Genomic DNA, 18,176 nt, shown 5'->3' on the forward strand with positions numbered 1-18,176 from the left:
ATCAAAGCAGTTTCGAAAAGTGTTTATAAATGGTGTTAATGTATTAATGGAGCTGACATTGGAGTCGAGTACGTTAGTTCTAGAGGCAGCAGTCTCGACTCTTTGCGACTCCATTTGCAACCCATCCCCAGTTTTGTGCAATAGCTTGCTGCTAAGTAAGTTGATTAGTACAAAAAAACAGAAAGTGCAGTTTTACCAGCTTTAAAATTAAAGCTGTCTTTGCAGAATATATGCCACCTAACATGATCAGATATTAGCGCAACCAAAACGAGAATCTGAAAAAGGCAAATAAACATGTGCAATTACTTTGTGGTATCCCGAGTGCTGGAGCATATAACAACGTTGAGAAATGATGGTTCTGTCATAACTCATGATGTGATTCAACAAGAGCACTGGAAGCAGTAAAAATATGGAATCTCAGTCAGAAAAAATAGATCTCTCTCTCTCCAGTCGTTCCACTAATGACTGAGTATCATGACCCAAGGACTTTGTTGTTTCTTTTATAAGCTGATACCATTCTGAACGCACTTGTGTTTTCCGGACAGTAACTCTCCAGGGTAAGTCCATGATCTCTCTTACTTGATAAACCCATCTTTTTGCGACCCGTCCTCATGTACTTGTGCCAGAAACTTTTCGTCGGACAATTAATTTTTCCACGTTGTCATCCTCTCTTCCGATAAAGTGACTCAAGAATTGAAGGATTCTCTGGTACACAACCTGGCATAGACTTTGTTTCCAGTTTTCCGGATGAGAGAATTATTTGTTCGCCTGGCTGTCCACGGTATATGCAACAACCTTCTCCAACACCACATTTTAAAGGCGTTGATTGATTCGGTTCCTGTCTTTAGCTTTTATGGTCCAAGTCTCGCATCCATACAGGAAGATCGAGAACACACGCGAATGGACTAATCTTTTCTTCATATTCATAGATATTGCTCTATCTTGCCAGATCATCTTTAATTTTGACATAGCTGTACGTCCTAGAATGATGCCACGTTTGATTTCTTTTTCGCAGCTACTTGTATCCTCGATTATTGAACCAAGATAAGGAAACTGACAGACTCTTTGGAGATTGTTCAGGTGTTGTGGCAGCTGAAATCTCTGCACCTTTGTTGACAATCATTAGTTTTGTCTTGCTCCAATTAATTTCCATGCCAAGATTGTGACTTTCCTGTTGTACACGATCCATATCTCGACAAGCTCCTGTATACTGCTGGCTACAAGTGCGGTGTCGTCTGCAAAACGGAGGTTATTAATTCTCTTCCCACCAATCGAAAATCCTCCTTCATAGCTGTCGAGGGCATGCCGCATGATATATTCACCAAAGACGTTAAACAATTGAGGTGATAAGATGTATCTTTGTCTCACTCCTTTGTAGACTTTGAAACTTGATGATAGATCACCATCAACTCTAACTTTGGCCAAGTTGTTATCGTATAATCATTTTATAAAAATGAGATGATATGGAATTCCCATTTCCTCTAAAACACACCACAACTTCGGCCACAAAACACAATCAAAGGCCTTTTAGTAGTCAATGAAGCACAGAAACGAAGGAATGTTGAATTCATGTGTCTTTTCAACCAACTGACGGATATTTAGAATCTGTTCTCTAGTTCCTCTTCCCTTGACAAAGCCAGCCTGTTCTGAAGGGAGCTGATAACTAATGTAAGGTTTCAAACGTTCATTTACGATATGTAATAATATTTTACTTGCATGTGATATTAGTGAGATGGTTCGATAATTCCCGCAGTTCCTTGTTGATCCCTTTTTGTGAAGTGGAACGAAGATGGAAATGAGCCAGTGTTGTGGCCATACACCACTGTCCCATATCTTGTTACAGATGAAGTGCATTAAATGTACTCCTCCTCCTCCTATTTCCTTAATAATTTCCCCAGTGATGCCATCACTTCCTGATGCTTTATGATTCTTCAGGGGTTTAATTGCATCTTCTACATCTCTCCTCAGTATTGAATGCTCTGGTTCAGAGTTAGATTGATTAGGGATGTACTTATTGCAAACATTCCTGGTAGTCACATCTGCATATAGATTTTCACAGTATCTTTTCCACCTTTCAATGGCCAGTTGTTTCTCTCCAATGAAGGTACCATCTTCATCTCCCACAACCCATGAACGGGGCTTGAAGTCGCGGGTAATTTTCTTTACCTTCAAAAAGAGATCACGAGGCTGACAGTACTGCTTACACAGTTCAATCTCTTCACAGATTTCATGAATCTGATTTGCCTTATCAAGTCTGCACTGCTTTTGAATTTTCCGAGATAGTGATGCGTGCATTTGTAAATATTCATCAGTTTCATAATTGTTTCTTTTTAGCTGTTTCCTTTCCTCTGTTAGCCTCAAAGTTTCGGCACTTAACCATCGCTTCCTAGGAAATGAATTGTGCCAATGTATTTCCTTGCTTGTACTACTCACAGCAGTCTTCAAGTTGTTCCATACCGAATCTGCAGTGTCAGTGGGATTTATTCCTAATGACTGTAGTTTGTGACAAATAGCTTTGCCAAAGCTACATAGAGCTCTAACATCAAATTTAATTTCCCATACCTCTGCTGGTTGAGTTTCAGTCGCATTCTCATGATGACAAGGATATGGTGTGAACCATATTCAGCACCATGGTAACTTCTGCTGTTTAAAACAGATGACTTTCAACGACTTCTGGTCAGGATAAAATCAATTTGATTTCGTACCCTGTCTCCAGGGGGTATCCACATATATCGGCAGCGAGGGTGATGTTGAAAGAGTCTGTCTATTGGTAACAATCATTTCCTTATCTATACAGAATTGCAGAAGACGCTCTCCTCTATCATTTCTAGTCCCAAGCCCATATGGACCAACATGTACACTAAGGTGGTTATTGGATGACGTGTCACCAATCTTAGCATTGAAGTCACCTCGAATGATGAGAACTTCTCTTTGAGGAATGTTATCGATAAAGCATTCTAATTGACTGTAGAATTCATCTATCTCATTTTCAGGGGCAGCAGATGTTGGTGCATACACCTGTACAATATTTAATTTGCAAGGTGTTGAATTTATCTTGATGGAAATAACTCCATCATTAACTGGATAGCATCCAATGACTGCATGACACAACTTCTGTGGAACGACGACCGCTATACCATTCTGACTTTGATGATTATGTCCGGAGAAATATACTGTGTTACCATTGGTAGTGGTGAAATGCCCAGCACCTTTCCAGTGTGTCTCATACAGTCCCAAGGTCTTCACGCCATGTGGTGTCATTTCTCTTTCAACAATTGATAGTTAGCCAGTCTGTAGTAAACCCCTCACATTTCAGATTCCGCATAATATCTCTCTGTGAAGCAAACATCTTTGATTCGAGATCCGATTTGGGGGCTTGAAAGTCCGGAATTATAATTAATAGTAGGTACGAACATTTAGAATTGAGCAAAACCATTGAGTTGTCTTGGGAAAAACAATCAGGTGGGTTCCTGTGTCCTTTCTCAAAATAGATAGATGCACTTTATTCGCAATATTTTTTTTATAACAAAAATCTAGAGCGCTTCTTTGAGGAGAGGGAGAATTTGTAACATGAAAATTAGACATATTAAAACAAGCTCTATCTTGAATGTGAAATAATCCGCAACATGAACAGTGATACAGCATGGCCAACTTGATGGCTGTGGAAATAGCAAACCAGTAGCGACTACACATGATGTCTTAATGGTCTCGCTACAAACGAGTCTACGATTGATCTATTGACAACTAGCATCAGCTGTGTACCTAATGTAACGAAACATAGATGTTATATATCATACAGTAACTTAACATTGGAAATAATGTACAGCAGTAATTATTTGTAAAACTAAAACATTACTAACTTGCTGCCTAAATGAAATATTTTGACTTGTTCCTAACAACTGCAAAAGAATACAGTAAATATTTATCAACACAACAACACAAGCGGCTACTACAGGCATTTTAACAGTACTGGGTTATTTTGAGCACATTAAAATGAATTACATAGTAGTGATTCCAGTTTATCACACAATACTGTTTAGAAACTTGTGGTGCATTACTGCTTAAAAAACTTGCGTTTGATTGTTGGGCCCGATGACCTAGATGTTAGGGCCCTTTAAACAAGCATTATCATCATCTTGCATTTGATCATGACTACCCTGTTCGTAATTTCTCGTTATCACCAATATATTACAACACACTTATGCTAAGGAAATAATGATTTTTTTTTACAACTGGCTTTACGTCCCACCGACACAGATAGGTCTTATGGCGATAATGGAATAGGAAAGTCCTAGGAGTGGACAGGAAGCAGAGGTGGCCTTAATTAAGGTACAACCCCAACATTAGGGGCGTGAAAAGGCAAACCACGGAAAACCATCTTCAGGGCTGCCGACAGTGGCGTTCGAACCCACTATCTCCCGGATGCAAGCTCACATCTGCGCGCCTCTAACCGCACAGCCAACTCGCCCGATGAAATAATTACTGTGATTCGCAGCAAGTGTACTGTATTGTGTGTTCAGTAAAATTAAGTATGTAACCACTGATCTCCATTTACTAGTTTTATAGCATACAATAATGCATCCAGTTTTAAGAGTTACCTACTAAGACCATTCTTTTGTAAAATGAAATGTGTCCATTAAGTGAGGAAATTATTTTGAAAATTTTAAGGGGAAAACTGGGGTCCGTCTATTATATGAGTAAATATGATGTGTAGGTCTACAAGTCATGTGTTCACCATTTACCAATATGTAGGCAGACATGCCAACTTTCAAAAGTAAAAATCAGGAGAAATTTGGCAGCGAATCACGACTTATTACGACATCACTGATGGCAGAACATGTACTAATTCATTATAATTCAATACATTAACAATTCTATTTAGCCTACATATAAATATATATTTCATCATTTATATGTGAATACTAAATAGTGGACATACCTGAACTGTAGGATCATGTGACATCTCATCCTTCAACATGTATTCACATTACGACTAATTGTTGTACAACACACCTGTAGCTGACTAAGCCCTCTTCAGAAACTCTGAACTAAATTTTTGCTCAAAGCACTTGCCTTGCTGAACTAATTTTAAGGTTAAAAGTTTCCCCAAAGTTTGTTCAGACAGCAAGGATCTGAACTGTGTTTTTGTCTTTGTGACTCTGCTAAAAATTCCTTTCACATTCTGCATTGCTATGTGGAATTGATAAAATAGCAAGCATCACCCTAGAGAGTCTGTCATATTTAAGTACAAAACCAGCTGATTTCATCTGACCTACCAATGCCCATTGAACATAACTTCTTCCCTTTGCCAGGTCAGTTTCTTCGAGCTGAAAGTTACAGCTGGGAGTGCAGAATATCAGTTTCTTTATCCAAATGTTCCGTTTCACTAGTCAGAATGTTCGGAAACTTGATAATGAAAAATCTAAGGTTAAAAAATGATACCTTGCTTATAGCAGAAATATTTACATGTAGTCACACGCTTAAGAGAAAAACTTTCTAACAGAGAGGAACTTTTAATAACGTGGTTTCACAAACCTTGCTATCACATTCTTCAATAGTTCCTCCAAAACTAACCTCAATAAGTGGATGTGCAGCATACTTGACTGAAGAGCTACGTTCGGATTCTCAAAGATATCCATAACACTTGAGAGAAAAAGGCAAAAAGATTAATGTAATTTGATGAAAGGAACATGAACAGTCATTCATGTGACAATGCATGGCTCTCAGTGTCATCAGGCCAATTCCAGGCGTCGCGTGTTTAACATTTGTACATTTCTTTTTAACATATATATGAAACTTACCACCTAAACAAATTGTGATTTATACATAATAACGTCTAGATGATACTTAATAACCCCCACAAATTTCATTGTTATAAACCTGATGTAAGCGATTTTATAAACGTTTAAAAGTAGCGATCGGTGTTTACATGGGACGGACGTTTAACTTTGCATACCTTTACGTTTTTTCTAAATTCTGCGAATTGTGGTAACTTTTATTAGTAATGTTAATATATTGTTTACAAGAAGGACAAATGTACATTTTGCAAAAATAAACCAAATGTGCAAGTTGCATAATGTTCGCGCAATATATTTAAAAGCGATCGTTGTGTGTTTACTTGACAGTGTCGCAGGATTACACAAGCGAATCTGTGCTATGGTGACATGGCATGAGGGGCTAATAAATCTTTAACTCCGCATCAAATACGATCACTGAATGATAAAATGTATATTTAATATAGCAGCAAGTAATTATAAATAAGGGGCGTGATGGCGCAGCGGTCAAACTGCTTGCAACCATCAAGACGATAAATAAGGGGCGTGATGGCGCAGCGGTCAAACTGCTTGCAACCATCAAGACGGTCTGGGTTCGAGTCCCGATTAATGCATCTGTGATTTTTGACGTGAAAGTCGTCCGGTGGTTCGGATTTTACGTAAAATATGAGGTTCCATCACTTTCTGCTTCTGGTATAGACTCGTCAAAATACCATTTCCCACGAGTTAAATGAGGCACCGGGAATTTTCTTACGATTTCACTTTCATTTAAAAAGCACTCGTCTTTCGTTGGTGGTTCACAAAACAGTTTAGCTTCATCGTTGCACTTGCGAAAAGTGGTTACACAATAAACATCACCATCACTTTCAGTTATGATACAAACATAATACTTGGATTGTTTCTTTCCGCTGTATTTTCCATGGACGAAGTCTCCCACTTCAAAAGTCGTATCAGGGGGTGGATTTTTGTCATCTGCTCCGATCTTGTAGTCTGGATGTAGAGAGTGCGTGGTAGTTGTTTCTGAATAATAATATTTTCTTGCCTGAACTATGTATTTTTTTAATGGCTCCACACAGTGAATATCATGTGTTCCTGGTACTGCACAGACATCGGCAAAGCGGCTTTCCAGAAGGGGTTTACTACTTTCAACATCTTCAGAAGGAACAAATATAACATTTATGTTTGCTGAATTTCTTTTCGCTACTTCCACGACATCGTGTACGTTTACAAGGTCTCGTTTTGCACGTAGAACAACAGTCAAATTACGTTTTAGTGTTCCGCCACCACCATCAACAGCACCTTTCCCGTGACCAGACGCAAAAAAATTCCAAGTTACATTCATTCAAAAAGTTTCTTTAAAAAACGTAACGTTTGCAAACATGAACCTTTGCTTGAACTAGCTCGCCGCCCCGTCCGAGAAGATAAACACTGTGCTGATTTCTGGTCGTTTTTCCTTGATGTCTGTTAATACTCTGCTTAAAAATGAGTGCGTGGCATATTTGTCATGCTCCATATGGTCAGACATAATCGCATATGAAGCATGATTTCCTCCCGCAAACCACGCAATAGCAGTAAATATCGTAATCTGCCGGTGACGCCAATAACAACTCTGAATTTCATCTTGTGAAAGAATAGTGAAATTCTCTGCAAAATCCACTTGCAAAACCATTGAATTTTCAGTCGTTTGTTTTTTCTACACTTCGAATATTTTGCTTTGCATTCTTTTAATAAATGTGTGTTTCATAAACAAGGGACACAATTTTACTAGTTTATCAAAACACTCTTGAACTGTGCCAGATTCTTGAATTCGAGATACGTGATTTTCATCATCACTTCGCCACTGGTACCACTCAAATTCGTCTCCAGCATTCTCCTCTGTCGGTGAATATTTTAAAATATTTTTAGAGCAAGCATTACATTTACCAGTCATACACTGTTCATTAGAGTTGTCACACGCCACAGAAAAAGTAAATTCACTAAATTTGCTAGGAATATTAAGTCCTTCTTTATTTAAAGCATCAATCAACAAACGGAAATTTTCATGCTGCTTGCACAGGCACACATTTCTTGGAGTTTGATGTTGCAGAGAAATGTGCTTTGGTCGAAGTCCACAAAAAGAAGACCGACCGATTGCGTGATGTGGGTATTCTTGTTTAAAAAGTTCATATGCCTCTTGCATTGTGATGCACATGAATCGTTTCTGTTGTTTTAATTTCTGTCCAGAACTATCCTTTACGGAGATAAAATCTCTTGCTCGAGGAGATGGCCAACTGATATCATCCCGATCGACGAATTCAAGAACTTCTTGATTTGGAAGTGAAGACTTACTGCGCTTGCTACAGGTAGATGAACTTACACCAAATTTTGCACTCAGCCCAGAAACAACTCCCCATTTCTTCTGCGGATTCACTGGTAAAGCCTGCTCCAAACGCTTTACAGCTTTCCCCAATGTTTGTCTGCATTTATAAACAGATGTTGGCATACTCGGCTCTGAAATCGATGAAGACAGTTGTGTTGTTGGACTTGTAGTACTGGAAGTAACTGTTGATAAGCCCTGAAGTTTCTTCTGAGCTCTGTATTTTTTGACCGATTCTCGTACCTGTTGGCGGCGTACGCGTAACTGGGCAGGTGTCATCTTCCTTCTTCTTCTTGCATGCATTTCCCTTTCCTTTCTTTTAAAACCCTCATCATTCTTTTTCTTCTTGCGATACCGTTTACAACGTTCTTTGTGAGTAAGCAGCATTATTATAAATAACCGCAGATTCAACACGATTGCTATTCAAAAATATGTCATTTACAAGCGAGTGTGACGCGGAAACTGAATCCCAAGAGCAGCGTATTGCTTCACTTAGTGACATAATGCATTCCTGTACGCATGACTCCATGCGACGGGGAACTCCTAAGCCGCCCGTTCGCGAGAACGTCGTAAACACGCGGCGTATTTTACTATCAGCTTCGTATGAATCCATTTGAAATTTTAAACGAATGATATATCAGTTTGAAAGGGTGTACAATATTGGCTTTGCATACCAAATTTCATTCAAATTGAGCCACGCACTTTTCGTCTACAGAAACGTTGACACTTTTTCGTCGCGTGTTTACAAGGCCTGCAGCAATAAATTTGTCGCCTTATTATACCTTACACAAACTGTTAATAATCTAAATAAGTACTTTACTACGAAAGGAAAGAGCATCAGAATTAACATTTACCATAATTATTTTGATACCTTTTCATCATAATAAACAGTAATTCCTAAAACATTGAGAAATATCAAATGAATTTAGACTGCACATAAAGGTTCAATTAACGACACAATTAAAAATGGAAAGACATCAATAAATGAATACATATCATAAAATTAATAAAATTTAATGTTTTATCTATCATAAAAACCAATTGTTGAGTTTTACTTTAAAACTTTACTTTTTTCCTTCTTGGGTTGACAATTCTCTGGAATCAGCCATCAGTAGATTCATTTTTTTTAGTGAAACTGATGACTGGGTTTTCTTTTTAACTTAGGAGTGTGGTGAAATGTTATGACAATGCTTCACCTTTACAAGACACATCTGCACTTAGACTGTGCTCAGGAATTTTGTAAGTCTTCAAAGTTCCCATCTGAGAATCCTTACTCACAATTTTGCTCCTGAATAAAGTAACCAAAGGGTCCCACTACAGCAAACTCCTATCTAAACACCTACTTAGTCATAACCATCGAGTAAGCACATGCTTCAGAATTTTCCTGATCTCTGTGTTGTGTAAAGTATGAAATTCTCTGAACTTCTCTTTCCTCTTTGCACTCCTTTCCAGAAACAGTAGAACCTCGAATATACTTTCCCAGAAACTAGGTTTTCCCATATTATTCATTCAAATTATGTGGTCCTGCGAGCATTCTAATTAAATCACATTGTAAAAATCCTGCATTATCCGTTCCTCGTAGAAACGATTTCCCGGATCAACCGTCCAGAAATGTCAGTCCCATCAACGCTAAATCCTAGAACACGAGTTTTTCAAGAAACTGTATCTCACAAAAGGACGGCTACGGCATACTTACGGATCTTGGTGTTAACATCCCGCCATTACGGTAATTTGAGGAAGTACTATACTGTACTGGAAAAGTGATTCGCGGTGAACTTGCATGAGGGACCATCTTAGCATCGCATTCGGGTGGTATTGTTTAGAGACTCCTCGGAAATCATTAAGCAGAGGGTGCACAACAATTGGAAGGAGACAGAGTGCATTTCGACAGATCTACTTGAAGACGGAATGAGTTTCGTCAAATGTTCGTACTTTGCAAAAAGTCTACATTATGTCCAAGGTTACATGTTTATTTTTTTTACTTTTCTCGAGTGTATCTTCAAAGAAGTTTTCGACACTTCCCTCAGGGCTCTGTATAGTCACTGGGCTTTCAGGCAGGAATCAAAACTGTTCTTCTTAAGTAACGCAAATTTAGTATTTTAATATTATCGTATATGATTATGTTACAGAGACCAGAACAGATGATGCACCTTACCCTACTGTACATAGAGCCATGGGAGGTTTTGGGATTGCCTATTACTGTTTTGGTCCTAATATAAGATTGGGAATTTCATGTTTTTGTGTTAAATATTATAAAAACTGCAGTCGTTTTATTTGTGCACGTTACATTTAAAAACTTTGTATCATTTCGCAGCCCTACCGACTTGTACAACAAGCGCGCTTTCCAGCTGAGTAAAGGTTGTGAATAACCGTAATTTCGGAAGTGTTAATGATATTTTTTCTCTTTTCAATTCGATTGTGATTAGTGAAGGGCAGAATTGAATATAATGCATTCAAGAACTTGACGATCGATACTTACATTCGAAACCATGTTCTCGAGTTCAACATAACCTTTAAAAGTTGATGTAGGCCTAATTTACGCGGTACAAGATTTCCAAAAAACTGGGGCGAACAGTATAGGCTCCATGCGTATAGCAATGTGCTGCTGCGGGTGGAAATTACGAGAATTACTTAGGGGCAACATCATCAACAGCTGACCATAAGAAGCTGGAATATGTGTGTGTTTACGTACATATATTCAATCATTTTACAATGGCCCTCTATTGCTGAATCCCTTTCTATGTTTTTGTCTAAAGCCATTATTAGAATCTAAGACCACATTCCCTATGTATTGATCCGGTCATGTTTGTGATGTAAATAGCCGCCGTGATGGATCACACTGACGTAAAGAGTAGAAACTAGGGTACCTGTACATTCCCTATCCCTAGTTTTGTTTTGTTTTTGACAAAGTATATGATACCTACTTATGTTTTTTCAGCTAATTTCTTATCTTCCCGCTTTACAATTTATATATCATCCTTCATAGTTTTGGCTTTACTCAATAAAATGACTAGTGGCTGGGTATAACGTGAAAGCAGATCCCAATAAATAAATTAAGGAGAATACTTAGAAGAAGAAAAAGAATCATTTTGCAATGCTGTCTTCAGATGATTATTTCTTTAATGTCATAACTTCTGGGCAGAACTACATGCTTGTTGTTGGCTGCATTAATAGATACTGTGATACAAAGATTTTGCAAAGCAAGCTGCAGTAAGGCCATCTCATTCAGAACACACAAATCATAATAATGCACATTGTATTGTATTACCATAGTCTTAACTATAGCCAGTATAATAATAATAATAATAATAATAATAATAATAATAATAATAATAATATTATTATTATTATTATTATTATAATAATAATATAGGTACCATACCATACTACACACCAAAGTGTGAAATTTTATAGTATTCTGTTACAACCTAACGAAATGTATTTGGAAAGGCAGTAGACAAATATAATTACAAAAATAGGCCTTCATTATGCAATATATATAGCACACAGAAATACCGTATTTTACTTCTGTCATGTCCTCAGCCTGAGGTGGTACATTTCTTTTCAAGCACAACCCTAATAAATGAGCTGCATGCACCGTTTTAACCACATACTAACCCTCATGCCAATCTTAAGTTTCTGGCAGTGCCAGGATTCAAGCTCAGGCCCCTGAGGAAGGCAGCTAGTAGCGCCAAACATTATATTACAGAGGTGGACTTCATCGTATTGTAAACTAGCTGATGTACCCGTGCTTTGCTATGGAAATCTAAATTTTATACAGAATTCTAGGTTAGGTAGTGTAAACGTTGTGAGCAAGACTGTATTAAGTTGCATAGCTCTTAACGTTGCCCTAGAAACACGACAGGGAAGTCGCCAACGTCTTTTCTCATATGAAGACTGGGTTAGGGAATTTTCATTGTAATGGTAGGCCAGCTTGCCTACCGTCCGTCACAATCAGGTTGGGGAGTTTTCATTATAATGGCAGACACTCGCTCTCCGCCTGCCTTTATAGATTCTCAGAAAGACTCTCTTAGTGGTTTTCCCAACTGAAATGAACATGGGTCATTACAATGACGTCAGTAGGAATGGTGCAATTCAAAGCAATGCTTTCATAGGAAATACTCGATCAAATGAAAAACCACACATTTTCTCACTTTTAACGAACAGTACTATGCTGCCGAACTAACAGTCCAAAGCTACAGAGCTGGCTGGAATGACCAAAACGCAGACATCCGTGATCCGTGAACAATCTTCTTCTTTTTTCGGCGGGGGGGATTCGAATAGTGGATAGTCCAGGGGAAAAAACTATGCCCGTTTACTTATCTGTTTCCTGGGAGTACCCGATTAGTCGGAAAATATCAATTCACTACACTGGCGGGGGAAAGAACTATCTGACGTGGAGGCAATTTTTCCTCCAAGCCAGAGAAGAAACCACATCTTTGCTGCTAATTTGGAATAAAATTAATGTAGATTTAATAAAAGTGAAGAGGAAGAAGCTTTTCTTAAGAAACGGCTCATTTCAGGGTTGAATTTTGAGTTATTTAGTGAATTGTGGTACTTTAATTTTGAATAGGCCTAAATTGTAATTCTAGACCAGTTCATACTACTACTACTACTACTACTACTACTACTACTACTACTACTACTACTACTACTACTACTACTACTACTACTACTACTGCTGCTGCTACTAACTGAGCCTCTGACTTAAGTGCGCACACTGCTCATTCAAAACAGCACGTCAGAGTAGGTATCTAATAGCTGGCATACTATGATGAACCAGTGTGTTACGTACCAGCAGTATCAGAAAATGTATGAACCAGAGGAATAGCATGCTAAAGAAGAAAGTTATCTAACTCCTCAGCTATTTCCCGCCAATATTCAGTTAGGCCGTTATACTCGGTACGTAGCATTAATCCCATCTATCAGAGTTGAATGTCAGCATAAGAGGCAAAGAACATTACAACAAACAATGGCCAGTGTAATGTTATTGTTGATCAATGTTACGCGCTTTCGATATTGTAGGCCTTCACATTATTAATTGTCTTCCGGTTCTAAATACCACTCTTATCACAGTCGGTAAGGTAAAACTGAATAAAACATAAATGATCGAAAATTGTATTCTCTAAACTTTTGTTATGTAGTACTTTTCCATAGGATGAAGAACATAGGTATTTAAAAATTAAATTTTACGTACCTTCCCCCAAACTACCATTTCACCCCGGGTGAATAACATTGTTTATAGCTTAAACTGTAGTTTCTTATTCCCTGAATCCATATACCGATTTTCATTAAATTCTGTTTACCCATTTTGTCGGGGCTCAGCGTTGATATGGACTTAGCAACAAAAATCCAAATTCATGAATGTCTGTGTTATCATAGGCTGTACGGTAAAAATGCTTCAGATGTAAATGATCAGAAATTTAATTCTATGTAACTTCAGTTATGTAGTATTTATCAATATGACCACTAATAATATAAATATTTGAGAATTGAATTTTAGGCCTTCCCCTAAACTACCATTTCACTCAGCGTGAATAAAATGATTTATAGCCTAGATTGTAGCGACTCGCCCCCCGGCTTTACATACCAATTTTTATTAAATTCTCTTCAGCCGTTTCCTCGTGATGCGTGTACATACATACATACATACAGACAGACATTACGGAAAAGTAAAAACTGCATTTTCTTGTTACTGTGGACATGATCGATACAGAAATACCATTCTTTTCAAATTCCGAGCAATGTACAGACAAAACTCTTCTTATATATATATATATATACAGATACAGACACACAATATAAATAATCACTTATTGGCAACTTTAAGTGTTTCTGAACTTTTCTTCTTTTTGATAGTGTACATGCGATTGCAATATCAGGAATTTCTATAGGTCCAACATCAAGCCTGAGCATTTTTATCAGATAAAGTTCCTCAACATGGTTATGTTTGAAATGAATTTAAATTTAAAATTAATCACCTACCTAGCAGCATTAACCTACGCTAACATGATATTGTATTAGAAATAGACCAAGGATATTTTACTGAAGACAGCATTGGTGAATGTGTATATGAACACTAATCTCGTTATTACTCATCATCATCATCCTAAACCACCTCCAGTTTCCCGGGTGTAGTATATGAGCCTCCTCCATCTCATCCTGTCCTTGTACCATTCTTCCTCCACCAACTTGTCCCAATCATGACCTCTCAGCAGTACATCGCTCTTAACTAAATCTATCCATTTCCTTCGTGGCCTCCCCACGGGTCGTCTTCCTTCTACCTTTCTGTCAAATTCCTTCCTTGCAGTTCTGTTTACTGGCATCCTCTTCATGTGACCAAACCACTTCAGTCTTGATATCTGAATCTTATTGAGGAGAGAATCATCTATTCCTACTTCTTCTCTAATTTTCTCATTCCTAATCTTGTCTTTCCTGGTTTTCTGGATCATAGTGCGTAGGAATTTCATTTCAGCTGCCTGTGGTCAGTGTTGTGGTTTCGAGACTGTATGTAAGAATTGGTGTATAATAGGACTTGTACAATGACATTTTTGTTTTCATGGGTATTTGCTCATCCCACAGCAGGTGTCTTACCTGGTGGTAAAATTGTGTTGCTTTATTGATTCGATTGTTCACCTCATGTTTTGCTAGGTTGTCATTTGATATAACGCTACCCAAGTATTTGAAAACTGGAACGCTGTCCAGTTGGGCTTCATTTAACATGACTATTGGTTCTGCTCCTTCCCCATACACTTTCATCACCACCGTCTTGGTCTTGCTGATGTTTAAACCATATTTCTTAAACTCCTCATTCCAGCTTTGTATTCTCTCTCCCAATTCCTCTTCTGAGTCACTCCAGATCACAACATCATCTGCAAATGTGAAGGCTTTGATATCTCCGTGTTCTTTCCTTTTAATAGATTTCATTACTACATCCATTACAATAATAAATAGAAGTGGTGACAATGAGCTGCCCTGCTGCACCCCTCTCTTTGTTTCAAACCAGTCCGACAAACCACATCCTACTTGAATACAGCTTCTGTTCCCACTATACAACATTTTCACTTTGTCTATGAGGCTGTCTCGCACTTGAAGTTCTTTCATGCATTGCCAAATTCTTTCCCTTGGTACACTATCGTATGCTTTCTCAATGTCCAAAAATATTAGAAATAAAGGCTTGTTCTTCTCCCAGTATTTTTCCATTAGCATCCTAATTGCAAATATAAGGTCTGTAGTTGACCTTCCTGGTCTGAAACCATACTGCTCTTCTTCCAAAATTGGTTCAACAATATCTCTGATTCTGGTCTCTATTATTTTTTCCAATATTTTCAGGACATGAGACAGTAGTGTAATACCACGGTAATTAGTACATTTTCGTCGGCTTCCTTTCTTGAACAGAGGTACGATGATGCCCATCTTCCAGTCCTCAGGAATAGTATTTTCCTCCCATATCTTGTTGAGCAGTCTGTAGAGCCATTGGATTCCTGGAATTCCCACTGCTTTCAGCATATCTGCACTTAGTTCATCTATGCCCACTGCCTTTCCTTTCTTCATATTCTTGTGCACATTTTCAACCTCAAGCCATGTAATTGGTGGTTCAGTTGTGGTTCCTCGACTTGGCTCTCCTCTATCCGTTATGTTTTCTGTATCTCCATTCAGCAGCTTTTCGAAATAGATCTCGAGTTCTTGTTTAATTTCTCCCTCTTCTTGTGCCAGAGTTCCATCATCACGTTCTATTGATTTTATGGTCCCTTGATCCCTTCGCTTGTTTTTCACTACTCTGTATAGCAAACTACTACTACTACTACTACTACTACTACTACTACTACTACTAATACATAAAGTACTCCGTTGCCTTTATCGTGAAATGGTAGGATATCTAGTGAAACAAAGTTTCTTTCTGATCACACTTGTAGTTATTGCTCTGTTGCTATTTTCTGTAAACTAATTTCCTTATACTATCCACTTTTTGCAGGTTTGGAATAATGTAGCGAATTGTTGTTGCATAAAACACTCTGCAATCCCACTGTTATTATTTAGTCGCCCATGGCAACACGTGGTGAGACGACAGCGGATATGTGCGCGGTGAAACGCATTAACTTACAATGTTCGCCACTCGCAGCGCAGCAGTGCATTTCACCCATCAGCACACGAAGCCTATACCGGTTATCAAATTACAATGGAAGATTTAAAAAAAAAAGGGTTTTCGCCATCATGTTGGGCACTTTTGTATCTAAAGTGCTTTATTTTATTAGATTAGGAAATTAAAAACTACTTGTGGTCGATTGTTGTTTGACTTGGCGTTACGGGTAGGTACCGGTATTACATTCTTTGAAGAGTTTGGCTGATCAAAGTTGCTGAAGGTAAAAAAGAATGTAAAGTTTTGAGATTTTTAAGTCACGTACCGGTACGGTAATTAAGGTTTGAAACCGACCCCGCAGTCTAACTTGCCTGCCTCTCACCCGGAGGGCCCGGGTTCGATTCCCGGACAGGTCAGGCATTTTTACCTGGATATGAGGCCTGGTTCTAGGTTCACTCACTCTGCGATTACCTTTAATTGAGGAGCTATTTAATGGTGAGATGGTGACCCCGGTATAAGGAGCCAGGAATAACGGTCGAGAGGATTCATCATACTGACCATGCGTTACCTCGTAATCTGCATGCCTCCGGACTGAGCAGTGGTCGCTTGGTAGGCGGAAGGCCCATTCGGGCTGTAGTTTGGTTTGGTTTAGGAGTGTTTGTAAGATTATAAGAATACATATTTAATTTTTGTGATGTTTAGCCAAATCGTTGATGGTTCATTCATTCCCGGATTTTCCATTTTCCCGTGGTCCCACAAGAAACGGAGAATTTTGGTTCCATTGTAATAAAATATATCAATTATACGTTCAGCTACATTTATGGACAAGCACACCACACCATTCTCTGTAGCAAGATTAATTAGGTGTCAAGAGCAGCCTACGATGATTATGTTATGATTTTCCTGCTTCAAACATCCTGCCTCTTCCATGCACATTTCTGTAATGATAGCCGCTGTTTTCGTTCCAGCACACCAATATTGTTTAGCGATTTCCGGATCAGGAAACATTTTGCGAAACAAAGGTCCCGCGTGATTGGCACAATATACAGGCAGGATATGTTTATAGAGCCCTGCATGGATGCGGATATCTGCAAAGTTAGTGTCTTGGCGGATGCAAACGGTATGATAGTGCGGATAATTTTTAAATAATGAAGTTTATTGATTTTCACTCAGGTAAACCCTTATTTTTGCTTATGGTTAGGCAACCCTTGACATTGGTATGGGGAGCTTGATAGCTGCAGTCACTTAAGTGCAGCCAGTATCCAGTATTTGGGAGATAGTAGGTTCGAACCCCCACTGTCGGCAGCCCTGAAGATGGTTTTCCATGGTTTCCCATTTTCACACCAGGCAAATGGGCTGTACCTTAATTAAGGCCACGGCCGCTACCTTCCCACTCCTAGCCCTTTCCTGTCCCATCGTCTCCATCGGTGCGACGTAAAGCAAAAAGAAAAAAAACATTGGTATGGGAGAAGGGTGATATATACAGTACAGAGACTCGAGACCATAAAGCCGTAAATCTGACCTAAGCCTAACTGGCTCATGCCCGCAATCCATGGAAGGAAGCAATACGCCAATAGTTGTCGCAAGAGAATTTCATAAACCTGTGCCTGTAGGCATCAGGCCTAGTGTATAATGTTAACAAATCTGTCCGTTTCAATGCGTTGGGTGTAATAAACTGTAGTTAAATATTTACAATATCTGCGGATAACCATTTGCGGATGCGGATGAAGGAAGTACGGATGAGGAGCGGATAATAGTTCTCTAGTTATGTTCTACAATAAATGACGTAAATAACGCCTCGCTATTCGTCACAGGATTTACATTTTAGTTTTTACACGAAAAGTTCAGTTTCTGGTTTCTTTCTACTCACTGGACACTCTCCTTATGTATTTTCTTTTGCACTTCCCGCCATGCGCAACTGAACACAGCTACATATAGTACAGAATGTAAACGTTGGATCCTTTCT

General features: G+C 38.5%; 1 protein-coding gene across 1 annotated transcript in view; it reads right to left on the reverse strand.

The window, feature by feature from the left end:
- The window catches only part of LOC136875494 (male-specific lethal 1 homolog), a 153,549-nt gene that overhangs the window by 121,129 nt on the left and 14,244 nt on the right, over positions 1 to 18,176 (reverse strand). The gene's annotated exons all lie outside the window — the stretch shown is intronic.

The sequence above is a fragment of the Anabrus simplex genome, chromosome 6, assembly GCF_040414725.1.
Source record: "Anabrus simplex isolate iqAnaSimp1 chromosome 6, ASM4041472v1, whole genome shotgun sequence".
In the NCBI taxonomy this organism is placed as follows: Eukaryota; Metazoa; Arthropoda; class Insecta; order Orthoptera; family Tettigoniidae; genus Anabrus; species Anabrus simplex.